At 42.3% G+C, this 16,082-nt stretch overlaps 1 protein-coding gene across 3 annotated transcripts in view; it reads left to right on the top strand.

Annotated features, from left to right (window-relative positions):
* Window positions 1-16,082, top strand: part of DENND2B (DENN domain containing 2B) — a 144,507-nt gene that overhangs the window by 20,080 nt on the left and 108,345 nt on the right. For 2 of the 3 annotated variants that reach the window (XR_010743782.1, XM_066320781.1), the window contains exon 2: window positions 9,832-9,919. The gene's annotated coding sequence lies outside the window, so the exon portion shown is untranslated. Of the gene's footprint in view, window positions 1-9,831; window positions 9,920-10,280; window positions 10,586-16,082 lie in introns of those variants that run through there. The other variant, XM_066320782.1, reaches the window with a different exon arrangement.

Consider the following 16,082-nt stretch of genomic DNA (forward strand, 5'->3'; position numbering starts at 1 on the left):
AGAAAATATTTGCTACTCAAAAGACCTGTTCTGAGGATTAGGCAGGCACATCAGAGATGAGAGTGTGGGAGACCCGTCCTGAAGCAACAGATTTTGGATCATACTGCAGCCCATCACTTGTGTAGGTTTCCTTTCCTCTCTCAAGTAAGGTCTTAAAATCTTTTGAATGACTCACTCAATAGGAAAAACTCTACTCTGTACTAATGGGTCTTTGTAGCAGATGTAAAATCCAGTGAAACATATACAGTTTCTTTAGTTTTAAGAGGAACAGATGATTTAATAAGCAGCTATAAATCTCTTGGGAATGTACTGACATAGTCCAACAGCAAACTTCTGCCAGATTTTCACTGACTAGACTTATAGCCTATGAGTCATAGCAGTCTGCTCCACTCTCCACCTCAATTGCCTGGTGTTGTTTTGGCTTTCAGAGGTGCTCTGTGCTGCATATGGATTTTTTATCACCTTCTCCTGTTAATGGGCTTGCTCTTTCATCCAGGAGACAGCCTCCAAGCTGTTGACTCTTACTCTCTATTTCTGCATGACAGTGCATGACGTTTCTTTTCCATTCTCTTGCTCACCATGTGATGTTAAAATGGTATAAGGAAAATGTTTCTGAGGAATGTATTAATAAACCCTCCTAAATTGGCCTAGTAGTGGAAATCCAGTTAAATTAAAAGATAAAGCTGGTGTCGTCTTAAAATAGTAATGCTTTCCTTCCAGCAGTCTGTAGCCATCCTATGAAGATTAATAATTTTACAGTAACAGTATTTCCAATAGATTCAGTACTATCATCTCTTTAGAGATAAGAGAACAGGCAGAAAGTTGTTTCAGTTGCCTGTGTCTCATGCTGAATTGCAGGGGGATGGTTGTATGGTCTAAAGTATTGGGCTGCCATTCCAAAAGGATGTAAAATGACACACACTGTTTTACAAACATCATCTACATTGTGCTAGTCTGCTGGCTCTCGGAGTGTCTAGGAGGAGGAGCTATAAGCTCTTGTTTTATTTTACAGCTGGTTCACAAGCTGTGTGAATTATACATGGGAGCCACTCTAAAGGAGGTGAGGAATTAAAATTACCAAGATTTGCTCCAGGTCACGCCCAGGTAAACTACAGATAAAACTAGTGATAAGACAATGCTTTGTGAGGAATATTTAACCACTGTGGAGGCTTTTACAAGACAGGTGCATTGCAGCTAATTTTGAGTGCAGCTGGGTGGAGGGGATTCTAAAAATGACCCACAGCATAGGGTTTTTGTTTTGAGTTTTTTTGGGTGCTTTTTTAAAATCTTGCAATGTAACTACAAAAATTTAAGAGAAATTGTGCAAAATTCTCACTTTGTTAGAATGAACAGGCAGTAAAAATCAGATTCTAATTCTTTCAGTGGCTCAGGACAGCATTTGCTGCTCTCTGGGACCATGTAAATTGTGAGGGGAAAATTCTTTTTTCTTTGGTAAGGATGATGAGGAAACCCTGTTCATGTTTGGCTTTTTTTCAGGTTGGAGTGAGTATCAAAAATGCGTAGATGTGAAGCAGGTTAAGAAACTGGAAACAGCTCAGAGGTTGTTTAATGTACAGAATTGTATAATGTGATCAAAAATAGATATTGTTTGAAGTTAATGGTGGGATTACAATTTACTGCGTTGTTCCAACACCTTCAGAAAGCCAAGCAGGCCTCGTGTTACTAGGCAAAGAAAGTTATCCAAGGTCAAATACCTGCATGGTGTCAAAAGCAAGAACAGCATTTGACTCTTGTGACTACTTGTTAGGCCTCTCCACACAGTGCAGAAGGAAGTGTAGAGGTTTTCAACACCATGCATATCTGCAAAATAGCCCTTTCAGCTCTTTCTGGCAAACTGAGAGCACTGCTTTATGCCCTCAGTAAGCACAGAGCTCTCATGCTTACTGATGGGACTTTCACATGTCAGGAAATCAGAAAACTGGAGGCATAATCAGCGTGTCTGTTCTTGAATGGGGAATTTTCCCCAGAGCAAGTTGTGATGCATGCTCCTAATGATTTGCATCTTACGGTTCAGACTTTCCATGAGGTGCTTCCAGCACTGTAAGCACTAACTTGTGTTTGCAGTGCACACACACCCAACTGCAAGGGTAGGAGCCATGGCTTACATGTTTAGATCTTGGCATAACTCTGGGATTGATTGGGGATGTCCAGTCCCTTTGGATGCCTGGCCCAGCTGTGGGATTTAGGTGCTGGTGCAGCATTCAGTGCTACCCAGATTAGAGGTTAGCTAGAAACTGAGGCTTTTGAGAGATGTTTTGCTTGCCTTCTTCACTGGCAGGAAGATCTTCTGCAAATGCTCTGATGTGTGGTCTGTGCACACTGAATGGCTGACACTGAGCCTGTGTTGTGGGATTTCATCACTTGCATATAATGAAGAGCAAGCAGCAACAGTTCCAGGGTGGGAGTTTTGTTCATCCCCTTAAAACAATGTACATCCCCTTAAAGCAATGGGGAACATCATGTGACTACATGGACCTTATCCAGTGTTTTAAAGGGAAAATATCTCTAACAGTGTCCTGGTCTATGTAAAGTCGTTTTCCCAGACTTGGAAGAAAAGCACTGGTACTTTCCCAAGTTCCACTCTTTTCAGTTTGATGTGGAAAAAAAAAAAAAAAGAAAAGGCTGATTCTTGCTTTCCTTTTGTCTCTAAAATGGGAAGTAGCTTAATGAAAATAAGAAATTATGCTTTTTCATGTCAAGAGGCATAATCTTATTTCTGAGTCATCTTTTTTGGTGAGAATGAAGCAGAATATGTACTTTTTTTTTTCCTTAAGTAATAAACATCTACTCTTAGTGGTGAAGAAATGTAGGTGTGTTATTCTCCAGCAGCCTAAATGTGGATGTTGAGAGAGTCCATCCTTGGATATGGGGCTATTTTCAGAGAGATCCCCCAGCTTTGGAAGAATGTCAGAATTGAAGAAGGAAGGATGACCTTGCTTTTAAAGCATTCATCTGGACCTTGAGTGCTGGGAGCTGAATTTCTAGCGCTGGGACTGGCTTCCTCTGTGGTCTGCAGTGTGTTGCTGTGGGAATGTGTGTGCCACACAATGGATGTCAGCACAAAGGGCCCTGGAGCTGACTCCAGGAGGTCTGCACCGCCCTACACTGCAGTGGGGCACTGTGTGCAGCCACGGCCCCCTTCCCAGGAAACACAGCTGCACCAGTTCAAGCACTGCTTTGTGCTGTTGGAGCTGTGCTGCTTCCAGTTCTGGCATTAGGGTGGTTGTGGCTTATTTGGACATCTCTGTACCACACTCCAATTGTAAACCCAGGAAGCACTGAGGTACTGGGAAACAAACACAGAGTTCATAAAATGTTTTTGAACTGTCTGCATGGTCTGGTTTTGAATTTCTTTTGTTTTGCACAAGCTCATCCTAGTCACTCCAATGTCACTGACATTTAGTCTCTCTGTGACACTGGAAACCAGCTAAAAAAAAAAAGCCTCATTTTTTCTGTTTCCCATGCCCTAACTGTTTTCCAGAAAGCCTCAGTTTTGACTGATCCCAAATGCCTTCCAGGTTCTAGCTCTGGCCTCAGGGCAAGCAGCAGAACCTGGTGTTTAGAACACTGTTGGTTGCACACAGTTTCCAGAGGGCCACTGTGCAGACTTACACAAAGCCATTGAACTCCTTTTTTCTGAGCAGCCACATTGGGGTGACATTTATGTGGCTTTGCAAAGCACCCTGAGGGCCTTGAATGAAAAGAGCTCTGCATATTCAAAGCAATATTATGTTTATCTGTTCCATCCAGAGTAGAGATGAAAATACTTTGTCTGTGGCTTAAAATCTGCCTGCTATGTTTATGACAGTACAAAAGACAAACTCTTTGTATCCCTGAGAAAACACAGACTGCCACTGGCTTTGATTTCCACGGAGTGAAGGTGATGGGAGAAGTGTTGAGGCAGTGCTTGGACTGTCCATTCTCTCCAGGAATGAGAAGTGGGGCTCACAGGCATGCCCCATGCATGTTAGCAGCAGTTCACAGGGTGTCCAGGCCAGCTTAGAAGGTCAAGTCATGACTAAAATAAAGGAAGCCAACTGTGTTAGCACACAGAGAAGTCATTGCCTTTTGTCCAAAGGAATATCAGGCTGACACTTTCTTCTTGGAGTCTCTTGGCTCCTAGCATTTGGAAGATAAGATGTGTCCAGTCAGAGGGGGTTGTATAAACTTCCTGTGTACTTTCATAGTTGATGATCAAAAGAAATCACAAAACATGTTGTCATTATTTATCTATTTATTTATCTATTTAGAAGTTCAAAGAGTATACAGTGCTAGTGATTGTGGGTTTTTTTTCCTCATGTAAACAAGATGATATCATACTGGATGGACAGTATTAGGCCCACATTTTCCATTTGAACTTAAGAGCTCTTTTGCTCTAGAAAGCATCTTTGCAGGGGAAAAGATGCAAAAAATGCAACCACCACCCATATTCTGCTTCAGAAGTCATCCCTGCAATGTTATTTGCCTTTGTGTCCCTTGCTTTGCTAGAAGATTCTCTTTCCTTTGTTAGCTTCGTATAACCAGTGCAACAATAAAGATGGCTTCCACTAGCATCTTTTTCTTTGTCCCACTACCTGGATGCAAATACCAGGGATACCTTAACAACAATTTGAAAATCTCCCTTTCAGCTGGGATTTGGCTTATATGACCTGTATTCCCATAATTTATATCCTCCGAGGAACCTTCTGCCCCTCTGTTCCCATCAAGTCAAAACTTCGCAGCAGTTGCTCAGATTCACACAAGATTTAGTCCTCCCAAAGTTATATTCTTGTGTGTTCTGCTTCAGTGCAATTCCAGGCATGAGGGGATCTGTTTTTTGAATTGTCTTCTAGTCCCGTGTGTAACATCTTCTGTGACAGGCTGTGTGCTGTGAACAGGGGCAACAGAAACTTGTCCTTTCACTTGAAAGGAACAGTAGTGAAGTGAGACAAATGGAGATCTCGCATTCATGTAGGGTCAAATCAGAAATCCTGTGAAGTTTCAAGCAACTCATTGACAACTCTCCTGATATGGCTGGTTCCCACAGGAAGCCTGCTTGTTTCATTTGCCCTTCTGCTTGGGGCATAAATTCACTCTTGATAGGGATATACAGACAGGACAAATAACTTCTCTTCAGGTGCTCCCCCCCCCCCATCAGTTTTGGACCTGTAGCTTCCTGTCTCTTCCTTTTGGGCATTCCTGGGATGCAGCAGAGCCATGCAAGAAAGGGTGTTGACTGGAAGGAAGATGGGTTGCAGACAGGGCTGGCTCTGGAGAGTTAAGGAGCAGAAGGACTTATTTGCACGAGATTCCCACCTTTTGGTTATCCCTCTGGCTTGGCTTGTGCCTTGGCCTGGTGCCATCTGACACGGTTTGCAGCGCTGGGATGCTGAGGGCTGGCTGAATTGGCTGCCTGGGCCCAGAGCCAGTTTGTATGGCTTGCTTGGCTTTGCACTGCCTTTCTAGCAGGGTGAGCTGTAATGTGTGTCTCCTGTCATGAATCAGACCATAGATATGGATAATTCTCAAACCAGGCATTCGCATGAGTTAATTCCACACTGTTCATGTTTAGAGTTGTTTTATTAAGGAATTATTCAGCTCATTGCTCAGCAAATTTTCAGTGTCTTTAGTAGGTTTAGCATGAGGATTGTGTTCCAGTGTGACCAAACAGTGTCTTAAAGCTTTAATTGCCAAATAAAAACTCTTTCCACCTCTCTTTTCTAAAATACATGACATTTCTAAACCACCACTTTGGTAAAATATTGTAGCACGTGTTTGGTGTATTTTTAAGTTCTTTTGAAGTCAGTGTTTAAGTGCTTTGCTGAATCAGGGCCTAAAATAATAATAGCCACAAAGTTAAGCCACTTTATTTTTGAATGAGTGTTTGCACAGCAATTGAGTGCATGTCAGCTTCTTGTCGTGACCCCCAAGAACAGATCTCCCCTTAGTTTTAGTGAATTAGAAACTTTTTCAAATTGTTGTCTTGCACACAGTTGCAGTGTCAGGGTCAGATCCAAGAATGGCAGGCTCTCATTTGCGGAATGAGATCAAACTGAAATGGGATCTAGGACCATAAAGGGATTGGCAGCATCTCAAAGAGAGCACAGCTATGATTAGTCATTTCCTATATACGTACTGTATAAATACTGGGCATATACACACACAATTTTTTTTTTTCTGGGTTAGTGAAACCAGTACAGTGCTGCAAACCTGATCCTTGCTAGATCATTGAGGAGGTTATGGAAACTTAATTCTCCTGTTAGAAGAGAGTTGTTCATAGACTGTAAGTAATGGATCTGAAACGGGGTAAGGAAACAGGTCTGTAGCTGGCTGATCTTAGTCTTTCACCTGCACAGTCCCCTTGCAACTGGGGAGCTCCTACGTTGAGTCAACTCCTTTGCTGTTGTTTGCAGGGCTACTATCTACTTTTGTGCTGCTTACGCAGATACCACAATCCTAGCAAAACATGCAGTGGGGCAAAATGAAAGTGAACGTGCCACTGAAGGCAGTGGAAGGTTTAATCACTTCAGTAGAATGATATCTTTGGGGTCAGAGGTGTTATCTTGTGCCACTTGCTTTGTTGTTCTGTTGTGACACCATTGTGTTAAAGTGTTACCAATAAGGGCCAGTGCTGTGCGCTGTTAATTTAAAGAATTTGAATAACTCCGTGGTGCTATGGGACTGCTTCAGGGTATGTGATGGGTGCTGCCCTGCCTGTCATCACTTTTCCCCACTTGGTAGCCCACAGAATTCCCTATGCAAATGTATTGAGTGCTGGGTCTCTATAAAAAGAGCAAAGAACACAGTTCTTGTAGTGCGTGTGTGCTTTACATTAAGAGCTGGCTCGGGCTTTTCCCTTTATTTCCATACCTCTGCAAGTCACTGCCTGGTGATGAGAAAGTGCTGCTCCCAAGCTCCCTGCCTCTCCCAGTGAGATCAGCAGGAGCTGCGGGCACATGCAGCAGTACTGGCTTAAAAACTTACCAGGACAGACTAATTAAGTTTTGCTTTTCGTTGTTGAGTCTTAAATGATGGAACTTCAAACAAATGTGTATTTGTTGGGTTCGCTGGAAAGATGGTCAGTAAATTTGTAACGATGACATGAGGAAGAGCAATAAGGTAGCTACCCTCAATGGGGAAAGGGCAAAAGCCCTTGTAAAGGGCAGAAAGTTATTTGAGGTGCAGAAAAATTGCAAGTAACTTTGCAAGAATGTTTTTTATCTAAAAATGCAAATGAAAATGTTGCTGAAATTGGTGCAGCGATTAATTTGAATTTATACCTACCAGATATTTGTGCTGTCGCTGTGGCTGGCTTAGTCTGGAGCTCACCTCTGATGTTGTGTTTTCACCTACTGAAAGTGATAAAATTTCATGAGGAACAAGTCTGATTTTTGTTTCCTCTCCTATTGCTGCTGCTGGCTGCTTGGAAAGCATTCAGTAAAGAATCTCAGGCCGGGCAGCTCATGTTTCCCTTGCTGGTTCCAGGCAGAGACTCCAGGTGTGCCTGGTGAGGGCTGCTGCTGTGCACTCACCCTGCTCAGTGCATGTCTGCTCCTGCGCCTCACGTGGCTGCTCCAGCCCGGGTCCAGGAGCGTAGGAAGGAGTGTGTTCAACCAGTCACAAAGGGGAAGCGTGTCGGAAATAAGAAACTAAACATCAGCTGCGTGTGAGTAATGGGTTGTCTGTGTCCTGCAGGGGGTGAGGGTACGCACTCTGATGCCTTTTGGTGCCAGGGTAGCTGTGACGTTGTAATTAATGCAAAATCAGCTGTTCATCATGTCCTCTGTTTATGGTTTCAGACTGTACAGAGCCTAAATTGTGTTCTGAGGTATTGATGTGCTCAAATGAAAGCCCTGTGAGAAAAAAAGGAAAAATTAGGATGGGCTTATGTTTCACTGGGATCAATCTGAGCTACGTATGTCCGTTTTTGGCGAGGAACTGATTAGGGGTGTATTCATGGGGCTTAGAGTAGAAATGTGCTTGTCTGAGGGCTTCTGTGACAGTCACCTGCCCTAGGCCAAAGCTTGGGTCATAGTTTTACTACTGTGCCTTGTTCCTATGTACTTGTGTGTGTAATGTATTTTAACGACTTCACTTGTTTTGCTTGGAATTTTAAACTGTTACAGAGTGTGTATGTAATGCACACAGCATTTTCCATGATTTATGAATGCCAGCTTGCCTGCTCCCCCAGATCCTTGCCACATATGCAGCTGTGGTCATGGAATGAAGTGCCACAGAGCTTTGCCATGAACGCTGGAGTGGAATGTGATGCAGATGGCTGGTACATAGTCCCATGTTACCAGTAATGGGTCTGTAGAAGAGCTGAGTGTGATCAGCCATTTCACTTGTCCACTGATCAGTTCCTAGAGTGCTTTTATTACTTCTGTGTCTTTGAACACTCCCTCTCCAGTGATGTAGTGTAAAATGTTACTTTGCTGTGAGGAGTTAGCGGTTTCCCTCTCTCCCCAGTCACACAGCTGAAATTGTGTCCACTTGCAGAGTGTGATGAATTTACCTTAGTCATACACCAAATGAACTTTTCAGGACAAAACCAAGTCATAATTCCTCAATATTTGGCTCTCATGGCTCTGGCTAGCATCTCTGATGCATTCTTAGCGGAACTTAGTGTGAAATTGCAAACTTAGCATATGGTACTTTCATATTTAGGAACTATTTGATGTGATGTCATTTCAGCATCTTCTGGACCCTCGGCAGCTTAATTAGCTGTTTTGTTATATTTATCTACCTGTGAGTAGTCTGCAGACAGTTTTTTGGTAGCAGTGTAAAATATGCCTCATGTATATGCTTTTTTGTGATTTTTTTTGTCAGAGAGAGAGGTGGTTTAAGTGTGCAATCTGCTGGGAGCCTTGTCACTCACAAAATTCAGAATTTTCTGAAGTACAGGCAATAATATGCTCTGGTGTAGTTTATATATAACAATGGCTATAGGGAGAGACAGGTGTTCCCATGAAACATCTTGACTATCTCACACAACCAGAAGAGTAATGCTATTTAATCTCCTCAAAACTCTTTAATCTCCTCACGTAGAAACCTAGTTATGTTGATTATGTCATGTATCCTTTCTTGTGTTCAATTCCCAAAATACATAAAGGATTTCATATGTTAATGTTGAGTTTTAAATGCAGGGGTGGAGTATCATAACAGCACAATGAAGTGGTTAATAGATACAGAAGAAATTGATTTCCTGTTTAGCTTGGCATAGGGAGCTTTGCAATTTTCTGCCCACTAGAGGGACTGCTGCTTATACTGCTCATTGCAGCACACACATCTTTTATGAAGTTTTAAAACTTTGAATGACTGGCTCTGATTAAATCCTCCAAAGAGTAAGTCTCCAAGGTATTTCTCAAAGTGTAAAAACTTTGGGCGCAGTACTCTTCTTCTGAGTCCAAATATTTTTTAACTGAATTTTCTTAATAAATGTTCTTTCTTTTTCATAAAGTATTTTCAGTTCCCTTGATTTATCAGTCCAGACTTTCCTATATGACGTTGGTGGGGATTAATTTGGATTCTTTCTGTCAGGGGAAAAAATGTTGTATGTCTTTATTTATGTTTGGAATATGTTTTGTTTTGCAACCATGGTGCCAGTGAATATGGTAAACTAATCAGTTCTTGTATTTGTGAACATCAGTGAAATGGGTTTCTCCTTTAACTGGGAGACAGCAAGTTTTGGGTACACGGCACTCAAACTTATAGGCAGTATGAGAAAACTTCCGGATGTATCTCTGTATCTTGTTTAGCTGGGGGATTTTTTTCTGTTTATTTGTTTGAGCTGCATGTTCCTGACCTGCCCAATTGTCTTCCTAATTACAGAAACATGAAAGAATACAGGAAGCCCTGCACGACCTTATGAATACCTGTGCTGATTAAGTCACTGCCGTGGTACTGGGAGAACAGCAAGGTAAGCAGTCAGGCCATGCCAGCAGCATTTCTTGTAATCTGCATGATTGTATTTCAACAAAGCTTTAGCGCTTTCACATATCAAATTCATAACTAGGCAGGCAAAGACAAACAGCCGGCAGGTCTGAGTGTGACAGATTTAGCTCAATGCTTTGGTGAGCAAATCTCTCTTTTTTTTTTCCTTCCTGGGGGGGAAAAAAAAAAAAAAAAAAAAAAAAGACAAGTTTTGTGGTAGTTTTCTCTTTTTCAGAAGGCAATATCTCTGATTTCCACAATCAATCCCTGCCCAAATCTCAGCTTCCTGGGCTGACTCTGGGGAGGGGCTGGAGGAGGGGTGGAATGTTTCAAAACTTAGCTGATGAAAAGGCATGCTGTTTTGTGGATGCCTCCCAGAATTGTTTAAATCTCTGTGTGTGCGCGCGCGCTTATGAAAAGGAGGGGGGGAGAGAGAGATCTCCATGACAACTGGCCTGGCCAGTCTGTGTTCTCTGCAATCATTTTAGCTGGAATCAGTGCTGAGAGAGGTCATATGAAGGAGTTATGGGAAGCACAGCAGGTATTAGACACTAAACGACTGGTTTTCTGATTGCCTCAGATAATAACAGAGTTTTGTCTGGGAAATACAAATCTGAGAATGGAGTGGAAAGGGAAATGCTCCAAATTTCAGGTAACAAAAATTGCCTTTTTAATCTTATGTCCTCCCATTGTAAAGTTTGATGATTTTTAATTTTTTTTTTTTTTTTTTTTTATTGGTGGTGGTGTTTACTCCCAGCCGAGAGTGTCTGAGTGAGCTTGGATTCCCTAACTCTGGGGAATGATGTCATGCGGCAACAGTTGGATTCCATTAGCCAGGGAAAGAGGAAACATCCTGCTTTTTTGTTTTTTGGGGTGGGAGGGGGGAAGGGAGTCACTTTGGCTCTTTCTTGAATCTTGTGCAAAGGCTACAAGAAGTGTTTAAAGAAAAGCTTGTAACAAATTAACTCTCAGAAAATATCATTTAGGGCCCTGACAGCACCAAAGCTTAAACCCACTGCAATGATTATTCCTAAAAGCAAGAAAATTATTATGGAAAAGTTACAGAAATCAGAAGAGTTTTCCTCCATCTTGAATGCTCCTATATTTATCTCTAATGAGAAAATTAATTAAACTTTAATTAAGCAGAGGATTTGGAGCCTCCCTGCTCTTGGGATCCTTTAGTAATTGTTTGGAGAATGTGCTGCTATAGTTTCTTCTGGGTTGGGCTCTCTCTCAAGCGGCTGCTCATGAATAGATGATGCTGGCAGCATTGTTCTTAATAAGGTTTTCAGTCCTAGGCTGTGTATTTCATAGCTGTAGACCAGCCTTTTTGGGAGAATACAGTGAGGAAAGAAAGCAGAAAACTCATAATTTGAACAATTTGAAAGGGATTTTTCTTCCCAGCTTTCTTTTTGCTAAATGCTGTATTAAACACTCAATGCATAGCATTTTAAGCAGAAAAATACCTAATGAGTCCAGTACAAGTCTCTAATGAAGAGACTTAAAAAGTTAATATAATCCTACTTTGCCAACATCAGAAAATCACATTGTATCAGCAACCGTGATGAATATATTAGGTCATCATTGGGCTGTTTAAATTCCCCTTTGGAGATGCTCATTTCTACTTTTATGCTGCTTTGTTCCCTTCAGTGTGTTTCAGGCATGATCCAAAGCTTACTGGAGTCCATGGGAGTTTTCCCGTCAACTTCAAAAGGCTTGGGATCAGCCTCTGCCTGAGAACTTCCCAGCCTCTCTGTCAGTCTTTTGACTGCAGGACCAGGCCACAGGCTCTGCCTTTTCTTTCTTGAACTTTCCAAACAGAAGGTCTTTTGTGTTGCTCCAAACAATGCCAGACGCTGCTGACTGGCTTCAGCGTGGCTGCTAATAACATGCTGGAGATAATGGTGATGCTGATCTCCACTTTCTCCTCAAACCTTCCTAGAGGGGAAAGGATGGAAATCAGATCCTTCTATCTCACCTCCCCTCCTCACAAATAGATGCTGTTTACTAGTGTGTGTGTGCAAATTGTTTCTCGATTAAAGGGCTGTGCTTCAGAGGGGAGTTCCAGGAAGACTTTAGGGAAAAAATGTTGTCACATGGACATGACCTAGCCTAGAGCACTCATGCAAGAGGAGCAGGCTGTGCTGGAGCAGAACTGACAGCTGTCATCTGCAAACTGAGGGCTCATCAGCACTACCTAAAACTTTGTGTCCGCCTCTTGCCTACCAGCTTGATTCCATAAATAAATACTACTGTTAGCAAACATTGATAGCCTGGTCTGGAATTTTTGTTTTTCATTTCTTTGATGGTTGAGACCAGTTTAATATGAAATCTTTGTCCTCTTTTTGACTAGAAATGAAATATCTGTGGAGCTGGTGTGCTAATTTGAGCCACCTCCCTTCTTAAGAAGGAACACTGATTATTTCCTAATTTTAAGGTTCATGTGAGGGAAAAATGCTATTAGTCCCTGAAATTTCTAAGACAGACAAATCTAATGATTTTCAGTGTTAGAACTCCTACTTTTAAGTGCTTACATTTTACAGATGATTAGCTTGGGAATCCAGAGAGATCTCTGCAAGGTGTTGCAAACTGGGTATTCCAAAGGCAACAGTGGGGTTTTGGTGTGTATCTGTTTGCTGTGATGCAGCAGGAAGCCTGGTGAATTCTTCCCCAGAGTTTCTGGCTGAGTGGCGTTTCCCGTAAGGGTCTGTGATGTAGCATTTGCAAGTTACTTTGAAAAGTGATACAAGGCATCATTCCCGTGGTCCTTTAAGATAATTTCTGTATGTTCTGTCATTCTGAATGGTTTCAAATGAAGTTTCCATACGTTATGCTATGTATACCTTACAAGTAGGAAATAGTAATAATAATAAAAAAATATAATATATTTGTAACTACAATTGTAACCCATTGGTTTTTCATCTCTTGAGGGAGTGAGCAATTCAGGAAGGCTGCTGGTATAGATGGTAAGGCAGCTGGAGTTCTTGCAGGAGTCTGTGCAGGTGTAACAGCTCTGTGTTCAACACAGCACCTTTGGACAAGTCCTTACCTCAGCATTTACAGCCTTCTGTACCTGTCATTTTATAAGTGCATTCATTTCTGTATTTTAAAGACAGCTGCTTTGTGTTGTCCTTATATAAATCTCCTCACTGGTCCCAGGTGTCCACCATGTTTCTGCCAGCAGCTGAATGCCCTTATTCTGTCTGTGGATAGTCAGTGGCTCTGAGTTTTTGGGGACATTGGTGAAGTTTTTTGATGGGATTATTTGTTTTCTGTCTCATTGTACTTAGAAGGAAAGTGAAGAGACACAGTAGAAATATTTTTTATTCTCTGTTCTTGACTGTCTCCTGAGTAATTTTTATAGACTGAGGTACAGTGTTTTAATTGCCTGTTTCATCTTGCATAGATTCTGTCTTCTGTAGCTCCTGGTACACCCTCTATCCATAGGCTGACAGCAGATGTTTGTGTTGTACATTGAGGTTAATTCTAGGTTAACTGCTACCCTGATGTATTTGTCTTTATTACTTAGGCTTAGCTCATTTGCAAAGCAATGTTTTTCTATCTGGAAGCCTAGGACTGATTTTGTCTGTACCATTCGATACCAGTTTTTGCTCTTATTCCTTTCTCTAGATTATTACAGAGTCTGTTCTCTTTTTCTTCTTAGGGCAAATCTGTGAGACATTGGAAAAACCCTGTAGTTTTCTTTTTTCCTGCTGTTTCTGTTGAAGGTTGATCTTCAGAGCACCTAGTGTTGTGGACAGATGTACCATTAAATTCTTGAACACGAGATCAGTATTCTTCATCTGTAACCTTACGCCCATTATAGGTAGAATTATTTGATTGAAAACAACTTCATATTTGGTAGAGCTGCTCATGAGGATGCTCAAATCTTTCCTGATTTTCTATAAGTTAATTTCAATTCCAGCGGTATGAACAATGAGTTCTCAGTTGTTTCCTCTCATGTTCTGTTTTCTGGTCATGAATGACTTCCCAAGGTGTAAAATGTGACACACAAAAAGATCTGTTCTGCGCAGCTCGCACTGGATATGGGTATGGCTACCTTTAATTACAGCAAGAACCTCGACATGATGACACTGTCATTCTGCTCTGCAGTCAAGGCTCTCATTAGTGCTAATCAGTGATCTCTCTTCTGGCTGTGCATCTTTGACCCAGTTACTCTGCTGAACTTAGCACAGTTGCTAGTGTGACACAAAGCAGACTCTTGGCACAGCCCTGATCACAGAGCAGGGCAAGATCTGGCAACTTTCACACAAATCCATCATCATTAAGGCTTCCGGTCTGGGATTTAAACTGCTTCTTTTTCTTAAAAGCCTGAGAGGCTTTAAAAAGTATTTTTTCAGGCTGAAAATGGACCCACTGCTGGTAGAGGCAAAGTCCCCAGGTGGTACTAGCTTTAGGCACTCCTGGAAGAAGCAGGTGCTGCTCTTCTTCCTTCGTCAGGCTTTGCAAATATGCTTCCAACCTGAGTGCTTTTTTGAAAGGAGCCCCCCAGTTGTTCCTCAGTTTCATGTGACAACAGAGTCTCCTAAGTAGCTACAGGAGTGTTGCACAGTTGGCTTTCCTCCAGTGTCAGCTCTTATTCTGAGTTCAAGCCTCATGTAACTTTAATCTTCTCTGCCCACTTGGAGCCAAACTGCTGTAGTCAAGGGGCTGTTCAAAGGAGTCCTGTTTCCCCCTCCTCTCAGAGGCAGTGCTTCCTCCTGGAACCCTTTTTGCCCATCCTGTTGCAGTGTGATGACAAGAAGATGAATTGGAGGCTAAAAGTTTTGCCAATGGCAAGAACATAGTCTGGCATCCCCTGTGCAGCTGGCATCCAAGGGATACAAGCCATCAAATTATCTGTGCTCTCTGGGCCAGCTGAGCCTGTTGGTTTATGACCAGAATATTCCTTCTATCTTTAAAGCTTCCTTGGAAGTTAAAAGGTGTCACTAAACATTTACCACATTTATGGGCATGCTGGGCAATTTTGATAGTCCAAAACCTGCTCCCTACAATGCTGTTTCATGCCCTCCTGGTAAAGAGCAAAAAGCAATTCGAGAACTGCAGCAGTACAGAAACATTTGCAGCTGCACAACTCACATTCCCATGTTTCAGTCTCTCACAGGCTCATGCAGACCTTCTATTATTAGTTTTAAAAGAATAGCTGACAGCTGATTAATTTGAATGGTGTATTCCAGAGAGAGCTGTTTTATGACTGTCAGGAGTGGCAAGCCAAGAAAATATTGACTGAAGTTACAAAGAGAGATTTCTGACGTAGAGCAAAGTCCTGTTTATCCAAAAGATTTGTAGGGGACAAAACCATCTTCATACCACCCTGCTGTCAACATGTTCAAGCCCATGCTGGGGGAGGTGAGAAGCTGAACAGCTCAGCCTGTTTGGCATTCATCCCCTCACAGTTTTCTGGGAGAGTTCCCAGGGGTTTCTGGGCATGTTGTCACAGGGCAGGGGCCATATGGCAACTCAGTCTTTAAAACCCACCTAAAAAATGATTTTAAGTGACTCTTTCTGGTGTTGGTTTTTGGAGAAGAGTCAAGTTGGTTTCAGAGGGAAGAGTGAAAATAAAACTACTTTTGAACAATGGATATGGTCTGTGTAATCAGCTGATGCTCTGGATTAGAGCTGCTCTGCTGTGCATCAGGCTGTGTTTTACTGTTGTACTGACCCTGCTGCACTCAGGCTCAGGGCAGCAGATGGGCTTTTGGAAGGATATGTAGATCTAAGAGCAGACATTGATTTTTCAGTGGTGTCTGGTCACCCCTTTAATTTCCTGTGGAAAGCACTGCCCTTGTGTGCTACTTGTAAGCAAGACTCTGCTCCCAATCTGGGCAGCTGGGGCACACTTACAACACTTTTGCCCTGATCTTAGGAGAGAAGGAAAGGCAGTCCTGTCCCTGGAGATGGTCCATTAAGGTCTTCTGCCTCCTACAGCATCCAGCCTGCGCTATGTTGTAATGTCCCTTGCTTTCATGGGCCTGTTCTCCCTGCCCCACCTGTGGGAAGCTCTAGTGTGGCAGCAGTCACAAAAGGTCAGAGTGAAGAGAAGCTTGGGGCAAGAAGGCAAAATTGTCCCCTTATCATGAGAGTTGTTTTATATAGAGGTTGAACCAACAGCATTTAGAAACACTGAC

Source organism: Sylvia atricapilla, chromosome 6 (assembly GCF_009819655.1).
Source record: "Sylvia atricapilla isolate bSylAtr1 chromosome 6, bSylAtr1.pri, whole genome shotgun sequence".
Lineage (NCBI taxonomy): Eukaryota > Metazoa > Chordata > Aves > Passeriformes > Sylviidae > Sylvia > Sylvia atricapilla.